The sequence below is a fragment of the Euprymna scolopes genome, chromosome 38, assembly GCF_053919585.1.
Source record: "Euprymna scolopes isolate OS-2025 chromosome 38, ASM5391958v1, whole genome shotgun sequence".
Taxonomy (NCBI): Eukaryota; Metazoa; Mollusca; class Cephalopoda; order Sepiida; family Sepiolidae; genus Euprymna; species Euprymna scolopes.
In genome coordinates, this window is record NC_136519.1 from 5087848 (window position 1) to 5111178 (window position 23331).

Below are 23331 nucleotides of genomic sequence, written 5' to 3' on the forward strand. Positions count from 1 at the left end.
CCAAAATTCTGGCACACCTAGTACAACGGCGTTGTACTACAACGCGTGTAATCTGAAGAAAGCACGTTTACAATTTGCTAGAATAATCGATAGTTTTACAAAATGGAATCTTGCGGGACAGGAAGTGGAAGTGGTGTTGTTGTATTGCTCATGCATTTTTTTGTGTTGCTGAGTTGCTCGAAACAAACAAAAATATTAAAATATCTTTGTTTCTTCCTCTGGTTATTATGTAATGTTAAAATTGATTTTAGCTAAAAAAAAACAAAACAAATGTGCTTAATGTCATAATCTTTGGATTTATGAAAAAACCTGTTTAATCGTTCGAACCGATTATTCGCCGGTTTTTGAACTGACCAACTTTTGCAAACTTGATCATATGATTTATTTCCAACATGTTTATTTTTTAACCTTACATCAGTTTTATATATAAAGATGTTCGCTAATTTTCTTGCCGTGCTTGCCCATATGTGCCAAGTAAAACTTATAGCAGCCGAAAGGCGACCACACAAAATGTAATCTGGGTTCCTGAACCGAAAAAAAAAAAAAAAGCTGATTTATTTACATTGCTTGTAATATATATATATATATATATATATATATATATATATATATATATTGTAAGCTTAAAGCATGCAATGTAAATAAGCTTTTTTTTTCAAATATAATTGTTTCAGTATGAACGAGCAAACACTAATTTTTTATGCTCAACGGAAAAAAAAGTTCGTTTTAAATTGTTTTGTGAAATTTTCAATCACGCGGATATTTCATTTGTGTAAATTCTAACAAATGCGATAATTTCGAAACTTTTCACGTGATCATAACAAAACCAAAACACAATGTAAATAGTAAATAAAAAAAAAAAAAAAATGAAACTGGTGACTGTTTTGAGTTCATAACTGCAAAGCCGCAAAATCGACCACCTTTATTGTTTCTTTTACCATTTTATTTGTTTATTACAAAAACAAATCTGGTTACGGATGAGTTTGATGATGTAAAAAGTTAATAAAAAAAAAATTCGAATAAAATTAATATATACGTGATAATCGACATTACTTCCGGTTCCGGTTTGTTAAAATCTCGATTATTCTAGCATATTTACATTTTTTTTTCTTTTTTCGAACGTGTTTTTTTATTCGGGTTACATCGATTGTAACTCGAAATACTTCCTCATATAATAATAATAATAATAATAATAATAATATATGGTACTTGCGCATTTGTTACCGCGCTGAAATAATAACGTTATTATTTAGAAAAACATTCTTAATATCGGGGTAGGGAGGGCGTTCGCTGTTTTGTAACTATTTTGTACTGTACTTTCACCTAACAAATTAATAAACAAAACTATTGTAAACTTTAAATTTAACTTACAAATACAATTAAAAAAACAGCGCGGTAACATAGATGCACAAGGAGCACTTTCCCGTTTATTTCGACGTATGAGGTTCTTGTAACTTCGTCTATTTAACCCTGTGTCGTATCTGTTCCGGCAGATGCTGCAATCAAAGACCATTGGGGTTTGTTTTACTGTACACAGATTCGAAAAAGTTGTCACAAAACAAATATATAACAAATAAATGTTATCAAAGGCAAGATAAGTTACTTTTCTACCTAACTGGATATGTTTTTAGTGTTTATATTTAATGTAACATGTTTATTCAGCTCGAAGAACATAGTGTTTACCTACCGATGTATTGGAAAATTTAAAATGGCAGCCGACTCTCTTTGAGGCGGTAAGTTTGGGAAAATGAGTTATAAATAAAAAAACAGACAAAATACTGTTAGAAACTCGGTCAATATATGTTACCGTGACATAGGCTGACATATATTCGGCGGGTTTTTAACAGTATTTTGACTGTTTTTTTTTTATTTATAACTCATTTTCCCAAACTTACCGTCTCCGAGAGAGAGAGTCGGCCGCCATTTTGAATTTTCCAATACATCGGTAAACACTGTATGTTTTTCGAGCTGAATAAACATGTTACATTAAATATAAACACTAAAAACATATCCAGTTAGGTAGAAAAGTAACTTATCTTGCCTTTGATAACATTTATTTGTTCTATATTGTTTTGTGACAAAACGTGAATTCCATGAACAAAGCTTCTTTCTTAGAACTGTACGCGTACGCGACGCCTGTGGAACTCTGTTCCGTCTGCCTGCTTCCCACCTGACTACAACTTGGATGTCTTCAAGTCCAACGTTAACAAATTCTTAATGAACCGCCCCCTTAAGTAAACACTTCATCAAATCTCCACACTAACGTAATGTACTTGCAATAACCCTTATCCCTGAGTGGCTTCCGGGCCTTGATAAGTGGTGACCTTGTGTAAAAAAAAAAAAATTTTCGAATCTATGTGTACAGTAAAACAAACCCCAAAATTGTTTTATTAAAATTATATTTTCTTACGCAAACTTCTCAATAAATGTTTTTACAATTATATTTTGATAAATTTTTATACAATAAATGTTTTGATTTTCATTTCCATTTTTTCATTAATTAACTCGAAACATTTGCTTTAGTGGGGAAGCAAATAAATACCATTAATTAAATCGAAACATTTCCAATTAAACAATTATGGATACTTTATCACTTTATTTACTTTTGTCATATTTCTTTCCGGAAGTTTTTTTTTTTTTTTTTTTTGTTATTTATTTTATGTTTCGGTCATAATTTAAAATAATGATGTCTCCCTTGTATTTGGACAGCAGGTGCGTGAAATAAAATGGCGTCTTCAATTTCGGCGATAAAGTGTAGAAGCACCCTTTGTGGCATATGTTCCTGGTTTACCATTTATTTTTATAAATATTCAGGTTGGCACTCAGACTTAGGGTTAAACGAGTGTTTTACCATAAATGGTAAGGCTGAAGGTGCAAACAAAATGCGATTAAAAAAAAAAAATAAACGATAAAAATGAGTTTAAGTTTGGGAATTCAAACTGGTGAAAGAAAAAGTATCGTCCGCCGTCCCAGCCATACTCCAACAATCTACATTCTTACACAATTTGTGAACTTCTCTGAACTTCGTCTAACCGTGCGAGTCGTCAACTCACACAAACTGTTGTATTTATTTGCTTCCCCACTGAGCAAATTAGGCACAAAGCCGTTCTTTAATGTGGAGGGAGAGGGGTGGGGCAGCTCCCGAGAGGTAGGAAATGGGAGCTGAATAGTGAGAGAGAGCCTGCTGATTCATGTAGGGTTGCCCCTACATGAATCAGAAGATTGCCACAAGGGCAATGGTCGGGGTTGTATTACTGTACACATAGATTCGATAAAGTTGTCAAAAAACAAATATATAACAAATAAATGTTATCAAAGGCAAGATAAGTTACTTTTCTGCCAAACTGAATATATTTTTTGTGTTTTTATTCAATGTAACATATTTATTCAGCTCGAAAACCATACAGTGTTTCCCGATGGATTGGAAAATTCAAAATGGCGCCAGACTCTCTCTTTAACACGGTAAGTTTGGAAAAAGGTGTTATAAATAATAAACTAGACAAAATACTATTAAAAACCCACCGAATATATGTCAACCTCTGTCACGGTAACATATATTGAGCGAGTTTCCAACAGTATTTTATCTAGTTTTTTTTTTATTTATAATACCTTTTCCCAAACTTACCGTGTTAAAGAGAGAGTCGGGCGCCATTTTGAATTTTCCAATACATCGGGAAACACTGTATATTTTTCGAGCTGAATAAACATGTTACATTGAATAAAAACACAAAAAATATATCCAGTTTGGCAGAAAAGTAACTTATCTTGCCTTTGATAACATTTATTTGTTATATATTTGTTTTTTGACAACTTTATCGAATCTATGTGTACAGTAATACAACCCCAATAATTTTAAATATGTTATTGAATTAAAGCAAATTTGAAGGGTCAACAACAAATTAATTTAAATGATTGTTTTTTCTTGTTGAACCGAGAAGTGGGTTGTTGTTGTGTTTTTTTGTTTTTTTTATAGTTAACTGGGAATCTAAATATAATTGTAAAAACATTTATCGAAAAGTTAACACCGCCATTTAAAACCGCCACGGAATTCCCTTGCAAGTACCATTCGCGTTTCCCTCTCACAGGAACAAATTTGAGAACCTGCGAGAAGCCCATATGCACCTGCATAAAGTCTATCGTCCTGATGTTATTATCTGTAAAAAAAAAAAAAAAAGGTCTTCTTGAGTAATATTGTCAAGATTCATTTTCTCCAGTAATGTCGGTTTTACTACGTTTCTGGAAGTAATAAATGTTAATTTTCGGTTAATTTATTCTTTCCCTTTCCGGAAGCAATCGTTCTCCACTTTAATTTTTTGTTATTTATTTCATGCTTCGACCATAATTTAAAATAATGATTTCTCCCTTACATTTGGACAGCAGGTGCGTGAAATAAAATGGCGTCTCCAATTTCGGCGATAAAGTTCACTATTTCAGTTTTACCATGTAATTAAATCGATAAAACGATGCAATGGACACGTGAGAAAAATGTCCGCTTGTCGCTTAAAATATTGGGGGGAAGGTATATTTAAAAAAAAAAAAAAAAAAAAAAAATGGTCAATGTCAAGATTCTTTCCAACGCGAAAAAATCCTTTACTTTTATATGACTTTTATATGCTGAAAACGAATACAACATGGCGCAACGAAATAGTTTTCAAGATATGAAGAAGAAATTACTTTTTCATGATATGAAGAAATTACTTTTGGAAAAAGTGGGGGATCACTTTTCTATATAAATTTAAGGTAAAATGAACACCCACTTTCTGTCTACCTAGTGATAACATTGTTTTTGTTTTTTTGGGCTTCCTGAAAACTGCTTTGGTAATTTTTTACTTTCTGCCTTAACAATCACCTTTAAAATGACGACTTTTATAGGTTTTATGATATGCTGAGAATGATTATCGCATTTTAATTTGGCACAAACCAGTAGTTTTCCGGATATTAAGTGATGTAATTCCTTATGCTATCAATGGTGGCCATTTCTGTACAGCAAATTTAAAACAAAATATTACTAGGTGGCCAGAAAGTGTGTGCTCATTTTACGTTAAATTCATATAGAAAAGTGATTTCCGCTTTTTGAAAAAGTGATTTTTTTTTTTTTTTTTTTTTTTTTTTTTTTATCATGAAAACTTTCTCTGCGCCACTTTTAAATGCTATATTCGTTTTCAGCACCCCCGAAAACTTACAAAAGTCGTAATTGTAAATTTTTTTTTGAGGGGAGTGCAGTTGGAAAGAATCTTGACATTGATTTGCTCTACAATTAACCCCAAGTCAGAGTAGCAAGCTCTCGAACTTAGCGTTAGTAGTAGAGGAAATCTTTTTTTTTTTTTTTTACTTTCTTTGTCGGAATGATACCCCCCCCCCAAAAAAAAGGTGTTATAAAGACAGCTTTATAAAAAATGTAAAAAAAACCCAAACAAACTTTGACTGTTTACAGGACGCTAGATAATTAAATTCTACTCCATTTGGCACAATTCATTTGTTTATTTCTTTATGATTATTCAACTGAACTATTCTGCTTTTGTACCTAAAACAAACATAAAAAAAAAAAGCAAATAAAAAAAATATTAAGGCATGACTTTATTTCCTCCCTTGATCTTCATCTGGTGTTATTTTTTAATGTTTGTGGTCATTACAAATCTACATTACCCCAGGTGCTTCACCATTCTTTTCTCTCAAATCGTTTTATTTATTTGTCTATTGTTCAATGATTGACTGCTCTTGTTGTCCACACGAGCACGCACATGTGTTACCGACTATTTGCTGTTCGTGATGCTAATAATATTGTGAGTAGTGTTACCTTATATCGCACGAGCTTCAATAAGCTATACAGACACACAAACTGTTATGAACCCCCACTCTAAAATCTAATTTACAAAATAATAGGCGACTTTTCAATTTTTACATTTTTCAACCTCTACCTTAGAGTATTTTGTTGGGATTGAAGGATGTTGAAAAATGGTTTAATGTTTTTTTATCCAGCTTAGAGTTTTGTTTGTGTTCGTTTGGGAGGGGGGGGGGGTTAAGTCCAAAAATTTAGTACTCAGTTAATATGCCGGAAATGGACTCAGTTTACTTAACTATGAGGCGGAAGTCATTAAGGATAAAACGAAATTTTTTGTGCGATAACTAGGACTATGACAACAGCATATTCTTTTCATTGTTTTGATTCTCGAGTATATATCCGACACAGTAATCAACCACATCCACTCTATATAAAAACGTATAAGATATTAACGGATATATACTCAAGAGTCAAAACAATGGAAAGAATATGCTGTTGTCCTAGCCCTAGTGATAACACAAGAACTGTTAAAAAAAAACTTTCATTTCATTTTCACTATTAGTGACAAAATTCTGTGATAAAACTGAATATATTTAAAAAAAGAAATGTAAATCATAAAAATATTCATTTTTTTTTCGTGATAACACAAGTGTTAAAGCAAAATATTTTCATAGAAATATAAAAAATGGAATTTTTTTTTTTATTGTTTCATGATAGCACAAGAAATGTTAAAACTAAAATAATTTTTTAGAATAAATTATTTTCACATTTTTTTTATTTTTTTTTTATTTCATTTCATGTTTAATATCTCCATTCCATATTCGGGTAAACTGAGTCCTCTTCCGGCATCTTAACTTTGAGTACTGAATTTTTGGACCTAACCCGTTTGGGTTTTAGAATTGGAGTGCTTGTTCAGATTGGCATTTATGGCAGCATTTTATATTAAAGAAAATACAGGAATTCTGTATGATGTATGCACCAGTCATGGGATGAAGATGAAAAATTACGTCACATAATTTAATCACATACCTTATGTAAGATATTTTATCTCGCCTGTTTTGGCAAAATAAGACAAACACAACTAAATTGCCAATATTAGTAAAGAAAATATTTTACGAAACCGTGGATAGACATCTTCGTGTTTTTTTTTTTTTTTTGCTAGGAAAAACAGACGCAAATTTTGGAAAAAAATTTTTTTGGATTATCTCCCTTGAGTTGGGCGTATTTTGTGGAGAGGTTAAAAAAACGAAAGTAAGGTTTTTTTCTTCGTTTTTTTAAACTCTTTCTTATATGATGATAAATTATAATGATTAGATCGGAAGTACTTATCATTTACTACATCGAAGATTGCGTAAGCATTAAAAAATATTGTCTAGAGGAGATAACAATAAATATCCATATAAAATCAATAAAAATGTTATTAGTTCCTCGGTTGCAAAAAGGAATACCTGTTTTATCTCTGAAAATAAGAGCTGTTAACAACCTCAAAAAGTGATAGTCTTTTCTCTTCAACAGGAACTGCATGCAGGTTCATCTGTCTTCAAAGGTTTGAGTTTACAGCCATTTGAAGGCAGTCATGATGCCTTCTGATGAAAAGATACAATTCTTGCCATGAGACGATATTACAGAAGTTCATAATTAATGTTCATTGAAAGAAAGGTCCTTAATAACAGGTCAGCAATTCAGACCTCAAAGTCTCTGGGAAATCCATATAATAATAATAATTGAGCCTAATTCTTTAGGATTAAAATAAAATTCTCAAGGAGACACAAGATAATATCTTATCATTTAGGCCTAAAATTGAAATCTCAAAGAGACGTGGGTTGGAGGCTCAAAAAATGCCTCATGTGGTGGATGAGTTCCATTGATCCTTCTCATACGGTTTCTTGGTCGGAACTGAAAAAGAAAGGTACGCATGCAAAAAGCCCGCCAAGGAGAATCGCCCTGCAGCAACTACAATTGACCCATTTGATTGGTCTAAAACAAATATAATGGGAGGCATGATGTTATTGTTAAATTTCTAACATTTCTTCAAGAAAATCAAATTTTACTGTTTTGATGAGCGTGAAAAAAAAAAACATCCATATTACTATCAACGAATCTGTGGACAACCCTAGATGTATATGGAAACTGCCGAAATAATCACTGATTATCTCCCCTTATGTTCTCTAGAAAATGGTCTCATCTGTCCCTTATTGGTAAAAACAGCAAATTTGTTTTTCATAAAAAAAAGTACTTGATCAATTTTCGATTTTTTTTTTTTTTAATGAAATATGTAATCTTCATTATCCCACGACAAGTAGGTACAATATAAGTTTTTCTTCATTTTTGTTTATTACTATAAGTGCTAATTTGAATAAGCACCAAAATCTCTTTTGTAATCCAAGAAATTCATAAAATGTTTCCTTTATATTATGCAGATTTTTAAAAATCTCATTGATAATTACTTTTGCAAATAATTTGAAAATACAGAAACGTATAGTGGTTGAGTGGGGCTCCACTCAACTGAAAGGACAAAGTAAGGTTACGACCCACTCCCTTTTAGTCTCAGCTCCAGACTACTCAATAGCAGGAATAGTCTATTGTCAGAAACTGTAGGGGTGCCAACCTAACACCCCCCCCTCCCAAGCTATTTCTTTGTGAAAGCTGTTAATCTTTTATGTTTAGGATCAATCGTTAGTGGATCGGTGACTTTTGTTTTCCAAACCGACCGTCGTGGTTCTGGTGTTAATTGGGGAGGGTCGAGATTGAACATCTTAAAAATGTACTGGTACGTTGTTAGTCTTCATAGCGATATTTCTCTTCATGTTGCAAATAAAGTCGTCCTTTTCAGCTTCTTGTACCACCGTTGGGTTTGTTGAATACCTCCGAGACATAAGAGATTACCACTATCCCCTCTGGTGTGGGGAGAGGATAATGGTCATCTTTCAGAGCTGTATTCAGACCCATAGAAAAATCCGCACAGACATGAATTTGGTTGATCTTTTTCATAATGTATACAGTAGGAATAGCCCATTCATTGGTGCTTACTTTCGATAGTATTCCGACTTTTTTCTAGCCGATTCAGTACCTTATCAATTTTCTCGACTGCTGCAAACGGGACATTTGGCTTCTTGAAAATGGGTAGAGCATTTCCCTTCACTTCAAATCTAGCCATAGCCTTGGTATATCTTCCTAGTTTTGATGAAAAAACTTACGCAAATTTTTCTTTTAACTCTTCCTTTGATTGCTGTGCCCCAGTAAGGTTCCTATCTTATGACAAATTGTTTATCGGCTGGTCTCAGAGTTTAAATTGCTCCATCTAATCTGAAGAGGTTTTTGGGTGTTTTCTGCACAAAGACTCCTTTTTGGTGGTACCACTCAATGTCACATGGACTATCGGCTTTCTCTCAAATTTTATCTTATCACCTGTCACTGCACGAGCTGATTTGTTAGTTCTCCTTATGGTTGGTTTCTTCAACATTTTCCATGTTTCCATGTTGATGATTGACAGATCTGAACAGGAATCCAGCTGTAAATCCACTTCTTTGTGGAGGATGTTAAGTTACATATTTCCCCCAGTTCCTCTCCAACTCAATGTCAGATCTCGCTTGTCGAACCGGTATTTCTTCTGTTCTTTCCGCAACGTGTCGATTTGTAGCCTTTCCTGACACACTCATTGTATGTTTTATTTTTGTAAAAACAGTCCATAGACCAATGTCGTCCACTGCAACAACTTGCACAGACTTGTAGGTGATTTTGGTTTAGAGATTGGATAACTACTCTTTCATTGTGCCTGGGTTGTCTTATTTCCTTGTTTTTTTTTTTTGTTTTTTTTTCCGAAGGCGTACTCCTTTGGCCTGTACTTAGTCCTTTATATGTATGACACACCTTACTCCTCAACGTTTCTTGAGTTATTGTTTATGCTCACTTCATGTTGGCAATCTTCCACTAGCTTTGGAGTGTGAACCCATGTTCACTTTCATCGTCTTGTCTCTGCCTTTTTCGTCAAGACAGGACCCTGTGCAAAAATCAAACCCTTGAAATTATCCACTGATAATTCAACCAGAGACAAGTCGTCACAGTGCTTGTTAGTAATGGATGCAAAGATGAGATAATCTATGTTGTCACATTTTTCCAGGTTGAAACACTTCCATCTCTTGTGAAAAGGTCATATTCTGGTCGAAAAGTTTAGATAAGTTGTACCACCTCGGAGAATTCCAGTTCACTCGTCTTCCTGGGTAGTAAATAATCAATGAACTTGTTCTTTTCTGTGGTTCCTAGTAAGCAAATCTTTTTTGGCATTTCTCCACTCTTGGCAATCAACAGTGAATAAGTCTCCATATGGCCTATAAAAAGCATTAAACATCTTATCCTGCTCCAGTACATAGGTGAACATTTCAATCAAATTCCATATGGTGTTTTGAGAAACAGCTGCGCCGTGTTCCGTTCTGTTCAATATTCTTAAGAATAGTTTCTCTTGCTCCTTCTGTTGAAGTAACAATTTTTTCGCTAACATTTGTTGCCGCAGTTGCTGGTTAACTTCTTATTCCTTGTGGAACTGCAGGAAAAGTTGTTGCTGAAACTGCTGTTGAAATTGCAATGGCAGCCGTCTTTTGTACTTTAAAAAATTTTTTTTTTTTTTTTACTGTACCTTGAGCAACTGTGTGATAATGGTTTTCCAGTTCTCTATCTTGGATATTTACTCCAAGTAAACGACTGTAAAAACTTTTTATATGAACACTGAAAAAAAAAATCTCTTTCAAATTAACACCAGCTGGGTTTTGCTTGTAAATTTCCACACGTAAATTCTTTTTGAATTATCGTCAATTGTTATTTTGAATTCAAATTCCTTCATGGCCAGTTTGTTGTAGAAACACTGCGGGTATTTTAAAATTCGGTTTTCCCTCATGAGTTTCGAAACTTTGTCACCAGTTTGCTGTAGTTTAATGTTGAAAGAAGAATGAGAAGGCTTGGAAACGGTGAAATGAAATATATATTAACAGGAAATACAGAAACGTATATTGGTTGAGTGGTACTCCGTTCAACTGGAAGGACAAAGTAAGGTTACAACCCACTCCCTTTGAGTCTCAGCTTCAGACTACACAATAGCAGTAACTGGTTCCCGGAAGTGGTGTCAGAAATACTCCATTGTTAGAATCTATAGGGGTGCCACCTCAACAATTTTTTTATTTTGAATATCCTGATTTCGATAATGGATTCTTTATCACATTCTATCTTTTTTGTGTATATGCTTTGATTCTCACAGCTGCATTGAATTTAGTGTTATTAAAGTAGAATTACACCCAAAATGATACAACCTATATTCTGAATCTATATCAATTCACCCAACCTGACCCTCAGTCAGAATCGATGCTTGTCTCAGGAGGCCATCCTTCCAGGCATTATCTCTTCATTTGCAAGTAGTAGTTTACTCATTAGGGAATACCTACAGAACTCCAGCATAGCTAATTTTGCATCCATCATCTTTCGACAATAGACAAGATGAAGTTTACATGCTCATGTACGATATCCTTGTCCCGCATGACTGTTTCCAGGTCCCACCTCTCCACATTGCTATCTCTTGCAATGACATCTGGGTATGTGAGCATTCTTTTTCTGGAGTGGGTAGTAGGGTTCCACAGGCTCTAGAACAATGACCCGGAAACTGAACACTTTTTGCTTTGACAATAGATGATGCCAATGGAAGTTCGCCATAGATTTGGTTGGATGGATGGGTTTTCCATAAGAGATTTTCGGTTCTCATGAGAAAGTGGATATGTGTACCATTCAGACATGTTTTAAACTTTGGTAAAGTGTCCATGTTCCCGAGCAGTGGAGGAGACTGGGCTGTATTATAGATTTAAAAAGTTGATGTTTTTGCTGAGATGTGATGTCCATATTTTGCTCAAATCATTCGAAGTAGACGATGCCATTCCATTTCCTATGTTGAAATTTTTTAATCGAGATGCGATGAAGGATCTAGGTACCATCGACTTGTTTTAAGTGGCGTTTCATTCAATGTTTTGTTACTGTGATCTAAGTTAAACGAAGAGCACTTGTTCATATATTCAGTTTTTGTCTATTTGAGGTACAAACCAACACAGGCTTGTTAAAGAGATTGTACGAGAGACTGGATATTTGCAAGGGACTGGCTAATTAGTGCAATGTTATCGGCGAAATCGATGCCGGTCTGGTGGACAACTGGACAACTCAAGCTTTGTTGAGGTATTATCTGATACCTCTTTGTGTCAAACTAGAGTGCCCCCCTCTCCCTGATATTTTATTTTAATCTTTCTATTTGAAAGATAGACCACAAACAAAATGACATTTTAATTAATTTTCACTGGGAGACAAGTCAGCAAATAAAATGCGATGTACCTTTCGGTTGTTGAGCACTCATTATTTCAGTTTTAATCTTTATAACTTTTATTCTGCCCCCCGTTTTGTTAAAAAAAAAAAAAATGCCATGAATTTTGTCAGGTAAATAACTACTTATTTTGTTGAAAAACAAGCTGAAGTTAGAAAGTATTATTTTTAACCTTGCAAAACCTGTTTTAAGAATATATCGCAATAACCTTAATGCCAACGTGGAATTTGTTCGGTATTCAGAACAATACAAAAAAACAAAAAAAAAAAAAACACTAAACATAAAAACGTTTCCAATTCATATTTTTCTCTTACAAGTTAATATCAGCGACAGTTGTCTGCGTTTGCTGCGCAAGATGTTAAAATATATACAAAACATGATTAAAACCAAATCTTTAAAACGAACAAGTTGTTCCTTTTTATTTGTCCTTCCTCACGAGGACAAAGTTAGACACAAGGTCGAGTTTTAATCTCGGTAATAGCCCCCCCCCCCAAAAAAAAAACACTTTGGGAAAACAATAGCAATTATCTTCGTTTAGAAGGATTTCTTAATCGGATGATGGTAGAACACATACTACATTTGATCGTGTGTTTGTCTCACAAATGTTATAGCTTGTTTCAGAAAATACTAAAAGAAAAAAAAAAAGAAAAATGGGTTTCTTAAAAAAAAAACAACAAAAAAAAAAACAATGCTCCTAGTAACATTCTATGAAGTTTTCATGATTTTAAAGGAAAGTCGCTCATGTCGGGTCAAAATCAGAAACTATACATTATACACTTAGGAACTTTAGAACCTCATGTCATAAAACTCAGTGTGATCCTCGGGGTCATCCGACCTTATTATACATAATTCCCTTAAGTTAATCTCTCTCCTCTTCCGCCTTTCTCTCTCCTCTTCCGCCTTTCTCTCTCCTCTTCCGCCTTTCTCTCTCCCCCCTCCGCCTTTCTCTCTCCCCCCTCCGCCTTTCTCTCTCCCCCCTCCTCTTCCGCCTTTCTCTCTCCCCCCTCCTCTTCCGCCTTTCTCTCTCCCCCCTCCTCTTCCGCCTTTCTCTCTCCCCCCTCCTCTTCCGCCTTTCTCTCTCCCCCCTCCTCTTCCGCCTTTCTCTCTCCCCCCTCCTCTTCCGCCTTTCTCTCTCCCCCCTCCTCTTCCGCCTTTCTCTCTCCCCCCTCCTCTTCCGCCTTTCTCTCTCCCCCCTCCTCTTCCGCCTTTCTCTCTCCCCCCTCCTCTTCCGCCTTTCTCTCTCCCCCCTCCTCTTCCGCCTTTCTCTCTCCCCCCTCCTCTTCCGCCTTTCTCTCTCCCCCCCTAGTCTTCCGCCTTTCTCTCTCCCCCCCTAGTCTTCCGCCTTTCTCTCTCCCCCCCTAGTCTTCCGCCTTTGTCTCTCCCCCCCTAGTCTTCCGCCTTTGTCTCTCCCCCCCTAGTCTTCCGCCTTTGTCTCTCCCCCCCTAGTCTTCCGCCTTTGTCTCTCCCCCCTAGTCTTCCGCCTTTGTCTCTCCCCCCCTAGTCTTCCGCCTTTGTCTCTCCCCCCCTAGTCTTCCGCCTTTGTCTCTCCCCCCCTAGTCTTCCGCCTTTGTCTCTCCCCCCCTAGTCTTCCGCCTTTGTCTCTCCCCCCCTAGTCTTCCGCCTTTGTCTCTCCCCCCTCCTCTTCCGCCTTTGTCTCTCCCCCCTCCTCTTCCGCCTTTGTCTCTCCCCCCTCCTCTTCCGCCTTTGTCTCTCCCCCCTCCTCTTCCGCCTTTGTCTCTCCCCCCTCCTCTTCCGCCTTTGTCTCTCCCCCCTCCTCTTCCGCCTTTGTCTCTCCCCCCTCCTCTTCCGCCTTTGTCTCTCCCCCCTCCTCTTCCGCCTTTGTCTCTCCCCCCTCCTCTTCCGCCTTTGTCTCTCCCCCCTCCTCTTCCGCCTTTGTCTCTCCCCCCTCCTCTTCCGCCTTTGTCTCTCCCCCCTCCTCTTCCGCCTTTGTCTCTCCCCCCTCCTCTTCCGCCTTTGTCTCTCCCCCCTCCTCTTCCGCCTTTGTCTCTCCCCCTCCTCTTCCGCCTTTGTCTCTCCCCCTCCTCTTTCTCCTTTGTCTCTCCCCTCCTCCCCCTATCCCCACCTCCTCCTCTCCCCCCTCCTCCTCCTCTCCCCCCTCCTCCTCTCTCCACTCCTCCTCCTCTCTCCACTCCTCCTCCTCCTCTCTCCACTCCTCCTCTCTCCACTCCTCCTCCTCCTCTCTCCACTCCTCCTCCTCCTCTCTCCCCTCCTCCTCACTCCCCTCCTCCTCCTCACTCCCCTCCTCTTCCTCACTCCCCTCCTCTTCTCTCTCCTCTTCTTCTCTCTCCTCTTTTCTCTCTCCCCTTTTCTCTCTCCCCTCTTCCTCCTCCTCTTTTCTCTCCCCTCTTCCTCCTCCTCTTTTCTCTCCCCTCTTCCTCCTCTTTTCTCTCCCCTCTTCCTCCTCTTCTTTTCTCTCCCTTCTTCCTCCTCCTCTTTTGTCTCTCTCCCTTCCTCCTCCTTTGTCTCTCTCCCTTCCTCCTCCTCCTCCTCCTCCTTTGTCTCTCTCCCTTCCTCCTCCTTCTCCTTTGTCTCTCTCCCTTCCTCCTCCTATCTCCCTTTTTCTCTCTCCCTTCCTCCTCCTCCTCCTATCTCCCTTTTTCTCTCTCCCTTCCTCCTCCTCCTATCTCCCTTTTTCTCTCTCCCTTCCTCCTCTTCCTATCTCCCTATTTCTCTCTCCATTCCTCCTCTTCCTATCTCCCTATTTCTCTCTCCCTTCCTCCTCTTCCTATCTCCCTATTTTTCTCTCCCTTCCTCCTCTTCCTATCTCCCTTTTTCTTTCTCCCTTCCTCCTCCTCCTATCTCCCTTTTTCTCTCTCTCGCTCTCTCTTTCATAGCTAATAAATGAGCAGGTTAAATTGTTGGCACTAATTTCCCACAAGTAGCTTTTAAAATAATTTATGGCCGTAATATTAATGATCCTTAACCTAGATATCCCAAAATTAATTCCATTCCAGGTTAAACCATGAAGGATATTTTTTAACAACTTTAATGATTATTGGTCAAATGTGAATGCTATTTTGTAGACAAGCATAGTGGCAAATGCCACTAAAAAAATTGTTTGTTTCTATTATCGAGTTACAAAGATCTCGGTATAATGGGTTGTAAATAAAAAATCTGATTTAATTTTAATTTGACTTTATGGCTACTAGTAGCACTACCTGACATTTAGCCGTGTCATAAACAATAAAATAGAAGAGGTTAAAAAAATGTGTAGCATTTCTTTTAAAATTTCCCTCTCTATTTTTTTCTTTGATTCCCTCTCCTGCTTTTATTCTCCCTCTTTCCGCTGCACTTAGCAGGTATAAGACTTTATTATTACCAACACCTGCTCTATGTAAGGTCTTCAGAACTTTTGAATTAAAATATACCAATTACCAAATATAATACTGTATTTTACTATTATTGGTTCCCTAGCAGCACTTAATTCCTTGTCTTTCCCTCTTTTACAATAATCTGAAAAGAAATGCTAATTCCTCTGTACGATAACATTTCTCAAATTCTTCAGGAATTTCCAAATTAATCAATCAATAAGGGTTTTATAACTTAATGAGGAACCCCTCCCTGAACTTTAGCCATCCGTCTCTGTCCCGAGCTATCCGCTGCCATGTGGGACCCATATAGTGTGTCAGGTCGTCCCTCCACCTTGATGTTTTTGCTGAAATGTGATGTCTTCGCTTTGGCCTCTTATATTCATAAAATGTTCAAATTACTACATAACTTTAAAAAAGTTGCTCTAAGTGTGAACGCCCCCTAATTATGCTCCAGTTGATACACATAAGTTTTAATTAGAATTTTTGAGGCAACACTGAAAAAGAATATATCACCTTTGTGTGTGTGTGTTTTGTATAGTCTTTAATTTTCAGCTGGACATGTACACACACACACACACACAAAGACAAATAGCCAACTTTCCTTTATATAATACTCATGCAACCATTTGGGAATACCAGGTGCTATATGTGAAAGGCCAATGGCACCTTTAAGGCATACTTGCGAAACTAAAAGGCTGACAACTGCAAACAGAAGTTATCATTTACAATGGCTACCTTCATATCACTGTATCAGTTATAAATCAAACCTCACTTCTTTGATAAGTGGTGCAATAAGGCAAAAGTTGGTTGGTTGATTTTAATGCACTCAAAACCAAGTTTTTATCTTTTCACCACCAACGCTTTGATCTCCACATAGTCCCAGTTAGTACTAATAGCTCTCGTCTCAAAGAAGCACCCTGCTTCAACAATCTTCTAGGACTGATCTTCATTCATGGTCAGAAATGAAAAACTTGCATCAAATCTGTTGCCAAATCGCTGGAAAAATGGTTGCATCATTCTACTGCTCCAGAAGGCATCTTACTACTATTGCCACATCTGGGGAGGAGCTGCTCAAACCAGCCTATCCTGCTTTAACAAAGTTCAAAACCGGCTTTAAAACCTAGTAGAAAAGATTTTGTGAGCCTTTTTCTGCTCTATCGTTATTTTCATGACAAGTAATCGACTGAGCTTCAATCCATTGCTCCCTGCTTCCAAATTTATTGATAACCATTTTATTTAATGCAAACTGCTTATTTTTTGTTTGTAATTGTAAATTAAAAATTTAATTTGGAGCAAGAGATAGTATGTTGAGTTAAAGATTGTGGTGCGTTTAAAAGATTTTGAAAAGAAAACATTTAAACTTTTCCTCACATCTCAGAAGCTTTGTAAATCAGTAGGTCTGTTTGAACTAATAATTCATATTGAATGAACACATCTTAAAAATACCTGTGCTCGCTATCCTGTCCTATGTTCAGACTTGAGAGACAATATGTGCTCTCCCATAAGGGTGTGCACGTAACTGTGAAGCTAAGGTTGCACAATCTGCAACCACATCTTTCCTAAGTCTGCACTGCTTGAATCCAGTACCAAGAAGTCCAGGATGAATGAGAACGATGCTGAGATAATCAGAACATCTACAGCACCTGGTATTCCTAAATGGTTACCCATTTAATACTGATCGAGCTTAACTTTGACACACCGATTCTTGTCAGTTAATAAGAATCTGTGTGACTACGTGATTATGCCATTTATATTTTCTGAACTGGTCTCCAATAAATGAACACTTGGAATGTAACATAGCAATATATAATAACATAGCAATATACAATGACATAGCAATACATAATAACATAGCAATACACAATAACAGCTGTCCAAACTTTACAATAAATGCCTTAACGAATCTTGTTTTCCCGACTGCTGGAAAACCGCCTCTGTGGTACCAGTCTTCAAGAATTCTGGTGAAAGAACTGACCCACTAAATTATCGCCCCATTAGCCTCCTCCCGCTTTTCGCCAAAATATTTGAGTCCTTAGTTAATCAAGCCCTAGTCCAGCACCTAACAGCTGCTAAACTCCTGACTGACAAACAATATGGATTCAGCCAAGCCCGTTCAAACTTCAACAGCAGATATCTTAACTGTAGTTTCTGAACGTATATACCGTTCATTGGACAAAACAGGGGAGGGTAGAGCGGTAGCCCTTGATATATCTAAGGCTTTTGACAGGGTATGGCACGATGGTCTTCTAAGGAAAATTAGATCATATGGAATCACTGGAAGAATTCAAAATGTAATTAAATCCTTCTTAAGTAATAGAAAAATCAAAGTTGTCCTCGACGGTCGTACATCCAAACAATACGACATAAATGCGGGAGTACCTCAGGGGTCTATCCTTGGACCTCTATTATTCCTTATATTACTAAACGACCTCCCTGATAAAATTGTTTCGGAGATGGGTATATTTGCCGATGACACCACTCTCTATAACAGGTATGAGGGGAAAACAAATGAACACATATCCAAGGAAATGGCAGAAACACTAGAGGATGACCTCCAATCCGTAGTGGAATGGGGACAAAAATGGTTGGTCACATTCAATGCTGCTAAGACTAAGCTTGTTTCCTTCAATAACTACAAGAAACCTTCTCTACCACCAATAGCAATGGCCAAGAACACATTACCTGAAAGTACTTCTTTTAAACTCCTCGGCCTAACGTTTACAGGGAATATGAACTGGAATAGATACATTGAGAGCATTGCCAAGGCTGCTGCAAGGAAGGTTGGCTCCCTCTACCGTGCTAGAAAACTACTTACGCCTGACAGTATCCTATACCTCTATAAGGCCACCATTCGCCCATGTATGGAGTACTGTTGTCACATCTGGGCTGGTGCATCTGCTTCTTGTCTCTCGCTCCTGGACAGGATTCAAGAGAGTCGCCAACCTGATAGGTCCTGAACTGTCATCTAGGCTTCAGCCTCTGTCCCATCGACGAGATGTTGCATCCCTCTGCCTGTTCTACAAATACTTCAATGGTGAATGCTCTGACGAACTGCAAACATTTGTACCTCCCCGACGTAACTACCCCCGACAAACCCGACAAGCTACTAAGTCTCATCCCTTTACAGTAGAGATCCCTAGGTGCAAGAAAGCCTTTTACTCCAATAGTTTCTTCCCCAGAACTGCAGGTCTTTGGAACTCCCTTCCGGGATTCTGCTTTCCCAACTGCAATGATATGCAGAAGTTCAAGTGTAATGTCAACAAACATCTTTCTACTCATCTCCCTTCATAATGACCCCGCTAATTAAGTCCCTGATAGTAGCCCCCTGCTTCAAAGTGGCGCTGTGCCTTGTTTGGGGTGAAAATTGAATAAAAAAAAAAAAAATAGCAATACACAATAACATAGCAATATATAATAACATAGCAATATATAATAACATAGCAATATATAATAACATAGCAATACATAATAACATAGCAATACATAATAACATAGCAATACATAATAACATAGCAATATACAATAACATAGCAATATACAATAACATAGCAATACATAATAACATAGCAATACATAATAACATAGCAATACATAATAACATAGCAATATATAGTAACATAGCAATACATAATAACATAGCAATATATAGTAACATAGCAATATATAATAACATAGCAATATATAATAACATTTTCTATCCCAACCATTATCAATGGACCAGAGGTTATCTCGTCAGCGTCAGACAAGGCCAAACTATTTGCAAAGAACTTTGCAGCTAATTCTACCCTATGCGACGAAGGCCATCAACTCCCCATATTTCCTCCTATAACACAGAACAAGCTAGGTAATATACAAATATCCGTGCATGAGGTCGCCAAGCTAATAAAAAACCTAGATTCCAGTAAAGCAACTGGCCCTGATGGCATCCCAATTATAGTGTTAAAAAAGCTTCAACCAGAACTTGCTCCCATACTTACGAAACTATTTAAGCGCTGCCTTAAGGAGAAGTGCTTTCCGACCCCCTGGAAGACCTCATCAGTTTGCCCTGTATTTAAGAATTCAGGTGATAAGTCATCTCCCTCTCAATACAGACCAATAAGTCTTCTCTGTGTTATGAGTAAGTTACTGGAATCAATATTAAATAGAGAAATAGTCAACCACCTCAGCAGAAACAACCTTCTTAGTGACACACAATATGGTTTCCGCTCTGCAAGATCTACTGCAGATGTGCTGACGGTTATATCCCACAGGATTAGTGAATCTCTTGACAAAGGCTTCCTTTCTAGGGCAATTGCTCTTGACATATCAAAGGCCTTTGACAAAGTATGGCATAAGGGTCTACTTCACAAGATTTCCAGCTACGGTATAACTGGAAATGTTTTCTCAATCATTAAATCATTTCTCTCCGATAGGCTCATAAGAGTAGTGGTAGATGGACAAAAATCGGAGGCCTGCAATATAAATGCTGGAGTCCCTCAGGGGTCAATCCTCGGCCCAGCTCTCTTCCTGATCTACATCAATGACCTCCCTAAACACATACTTAAATCATTCGTTGACATCTATGCTGATGACACGACCATCTACGGCAACACATCAAAGGCTGTAAATGACAAAGTTCTCTCGGATTCTCTCTCCTCTGATCTCGAGCGCGTGGTTCAGTGGGGGAAGATGTGGCTAGTTACCTTTAATGCATCTAAAACCAAACTCCTATCCTTACATCATCAACGCTCTGATCCCCAGCTGGCATCAATTGTGATGGATGGCTCTCGTCTGGGTGAGGCCCCGTGTTTTGACAAGCTTCTGGGTTTGACCTTTACTCCTGATCTGAAATGGAACACGTACATCAAGTCTGTTGCCAAGGTCGCTGGAAAGATGGTGGGATCCTTCTACCGCTCCAGAAGATATCTCACTACTGATGCAATTCTCTATCTATATAAAAGCCAAGTACGGCCAAGGATGGAATACTGTTGCCATATCTGGGCAGGAGCTGCCAAAAACAGCCTATCATGCCTTGACAGAGTACAAAATAGACTTCGTGGTTTAGTGGGGGATGCTCTTTTCTCTACCCTGCAACCCCTCTCCCACAGAAGAGACGTTGCGAGCCTATCCTTGTTTTATCGTTATTTTCATGGCAGGTGCTCGTCTGAACTCCAATCCCTGGTCCCCCCTCGCCAAACTTTCACGAAAATCACCCGTCTAGCTGAATCCACTGTGAAAAATTTCCCCCACTCTATATCTGTGCCTAAATCAAAACGCGGATTTCATGAGCAAAGTTCTTTCTTAGAACTGCACGCCTGTGGAACTCTGTTCCGTCTGCCTGCTTCCCTCCGGACTACAACTTGGATGTCTTCAAGTCTAATGTTAACAAATTCCTAATGAATCCCCCCCCCTAATTAAACACTTCATAAAATCTCCTCACTAACGTGATGTACTTGCAATAACCCTTATCCCTGAGTGGCTTCCGGGCCTTGATAAGTGGTGATCACTGTGTGAAAAAAAAAAAAAAAAAAAACATAGCAATATATAACAACATAGCAATACACAATAACATAGCAATACACAATGACATAGCAATACACAATGACATAGCAATACACAATAACATAGCAATACATAATAACATAGCAATATATCTAAGCAAAAAGTTAAATTAAAGTAAAAAAAAATCTGTTTTATCTATATATAAAGTGAGAATGTGTGTATGGGGGGGCACTTCGCAAACCTATATACTTAACAAATTTTTGATCTACAGATTTGAAACTAGGTATATAGGGTATTCAGACATGTGGAAAACTTTTTAATCGGTTTTCACTTGGAAAAAGGGGCTGCTCAGGGGGTCCAAATAGAAAAATTGATATGTGGGAGTGATTAGATTTTTATTTGTTTGTCAACTGTTTCACGAATGTGCATGCGCTGCCGTGATACATGGCAGCTTTATGTTAAGAATAATTAGGTTGATAAACACTTTGTAAAGACAGTGTCAAGCTGGTCTAATGGTTATCGTACTAAACACTCTCTTTAGATTTTTGTTTTCAATCTCGTCTTGAGTATTTTTTTTTTTTACTTACAAGAAATGAACTATTTACAAAAAAAAAAAATAATAATATTCGCATGCACGTGTCTCAGCTTCTGTATTATTTAAAATATAATATTTATGCATATTTTATGACTGGGCAACGCCGGGTGGCCTGCTAATAATCATATAAAGCATTGTTTTTCTTTTTCAAACTTCTGATTCAAATGTTAAAGCAGCTGACTTTGAATATTCCATCCTCAATCTCTTAGAAGAACTTCGTTATTAAACATGCTTGTTGGAAAACCCAAACTATTAATTTAAAAGTTAAAAAAAACTGACACAATCTTAGATTTACCATGTTCTTCTTAATTGGCCATCTTAAGAAAATACCTCTTAACCTTGTTGCAGAGGGTAGAAGAGTAATGACTTTGCACTGCATTATTATTTTTTTCCCTTTAGAAATAACTTTAGCTTAGGTTGGGAACGAGGAATTTTTGTAAGGTTTGAAGCAGCGTTATATTTTGATGGCCTTGAAACAAGCCACTTTCGACTCCTTGGAAATCGCGAATAAACTGGCAAAAAATCAAATGTGACATGGAAACTTCTAAGAGTTACGAACCTGGGTGATCTGCAAACTCGAAGGGTTTGAAAGAATGAGATGTGGTAAAGATTTTAAATAGGAACGTATTATCGTTTGAATTTATTTAATAGAACATGGACGTTTATTTGTTGGAGCAATGAGGACCATTTGATCACCCATAAGGGATGATGGCTGACATGCGCTGAATTGTGAAGCAAGTGTTGTACAATCCTAACAACTCTCCTCCTAAGTTGCCACTGCTTGATTCCAGTGGCAAGGTGGCGCGCGCGTGTATATATGTACATATATATATATATATATATATATATATATTATATACATGACTAGAGTTTTGCCCGTGATTGTTTCTTTCCTTTTTTTTCATATCTATAGATAAACAGCAAATGATTTGCTAAATCTTTCTCTCTCATATATATATACACACACACACACACACTAGCAGTTCAGCCCGGCTTTGCTCAGGCCTATGTACTGTTCATAACTTGCCCTATGTGTGAATGCACTTTATATAAGATTTCAAATGTTTAGACCAAAAATTGTCTGAGTAATTTCATAGAGACCGTAGAGGTCAATTTTTTTTTTTTTTAACTTTGACCCCAATTTTGACCCCTTAACATTTATTATTTTGGTCTCAAATTAAAAAGTTTTACCCATGTCCAAGTTACCTACATCTAAAATTTCAAATGTTTAGACCCAAAATTGGCAGAGAAATTTGGTAGAATCTGCAAAGGTCAACTCTTTCAGCTTTGACCTTTTGGCAGCCACCTTTTGGCAGCCAAATTTTCGCCCCAAAACCGATTAGAATGATTGCTACATGTCCGAATACCCGTTATGTATAATTTTCAAATGTTTAGGTAAAAAAATTGGCTGAGTAGTTTGCTAGAAACTTCAAAGGTCAAATCTTTTGAACTTTAACCCCTTGGCAGCACAAATTTCGACCCAAACCGATTAAAAAGTTTGCCCTATTTCTGAATACCCTTTATGTAAAATTTCAAATGTTTAGACTAGAAATGGGCTGAGTAATTTGGTAGAGAGACTGTAGAGGTCAAAATTTTTAAAACTTTGACCCCAATTTTGACCCCCTTAACATTTACTTTTTTGGGGCTCAAATCAAATTAAAAAGTTTGATCCATGTCCAACTAACCTACATTTAAAATTTCAAGTGTTGGATGAGGAGTTTGGTAGTTTTCAAAGGTCAAATCGTTGAACTTTGAGCCCTTGACAGCCAAATTTTTGGCCAAAAACCGATTA

At 37.2% G+C, this 23331-nt stretch overlaps 1 protein-coding gene and 1 long non-coding RNA gene across 23 annotated transcripts in view; one reads left to right on the forward strand and one right to left on the reverse strand.

The window, feature by feature from the left end:
• The window catches only part of LOC145263055 (uncharacterized), a 153656-nt gene that overhangs the window by 61456 nt on the left and 68869 nt on the right, over positions 1-23331 (reverse strand). The window contains exon 3 of one of the 5 annotated variants that reach the window (XR_013864472.1): positions 3621-4154. The exons of the other annotated variants lie outside the window; for them this stretch is intronic. This is a non-coding gene — a long non-coding RNA (uncharacterized LOC145263055). Of the gene's footprint in view, positions 1-3620; positions 4155-23331 lie in introns of those variants that run through there. 5 annotated transcript variants of the gene reach the window in all.
• LOC145263054 (sodium/hydrogen exchanger 9-like) overlaps positions 1-23331 on the forward strand; it is a 328320-nt gene that overhangs the window by 10190 nt on the left and 294799 nt on the right. The gene's annotated exons all lie outside the window — the stretch shown is intronic.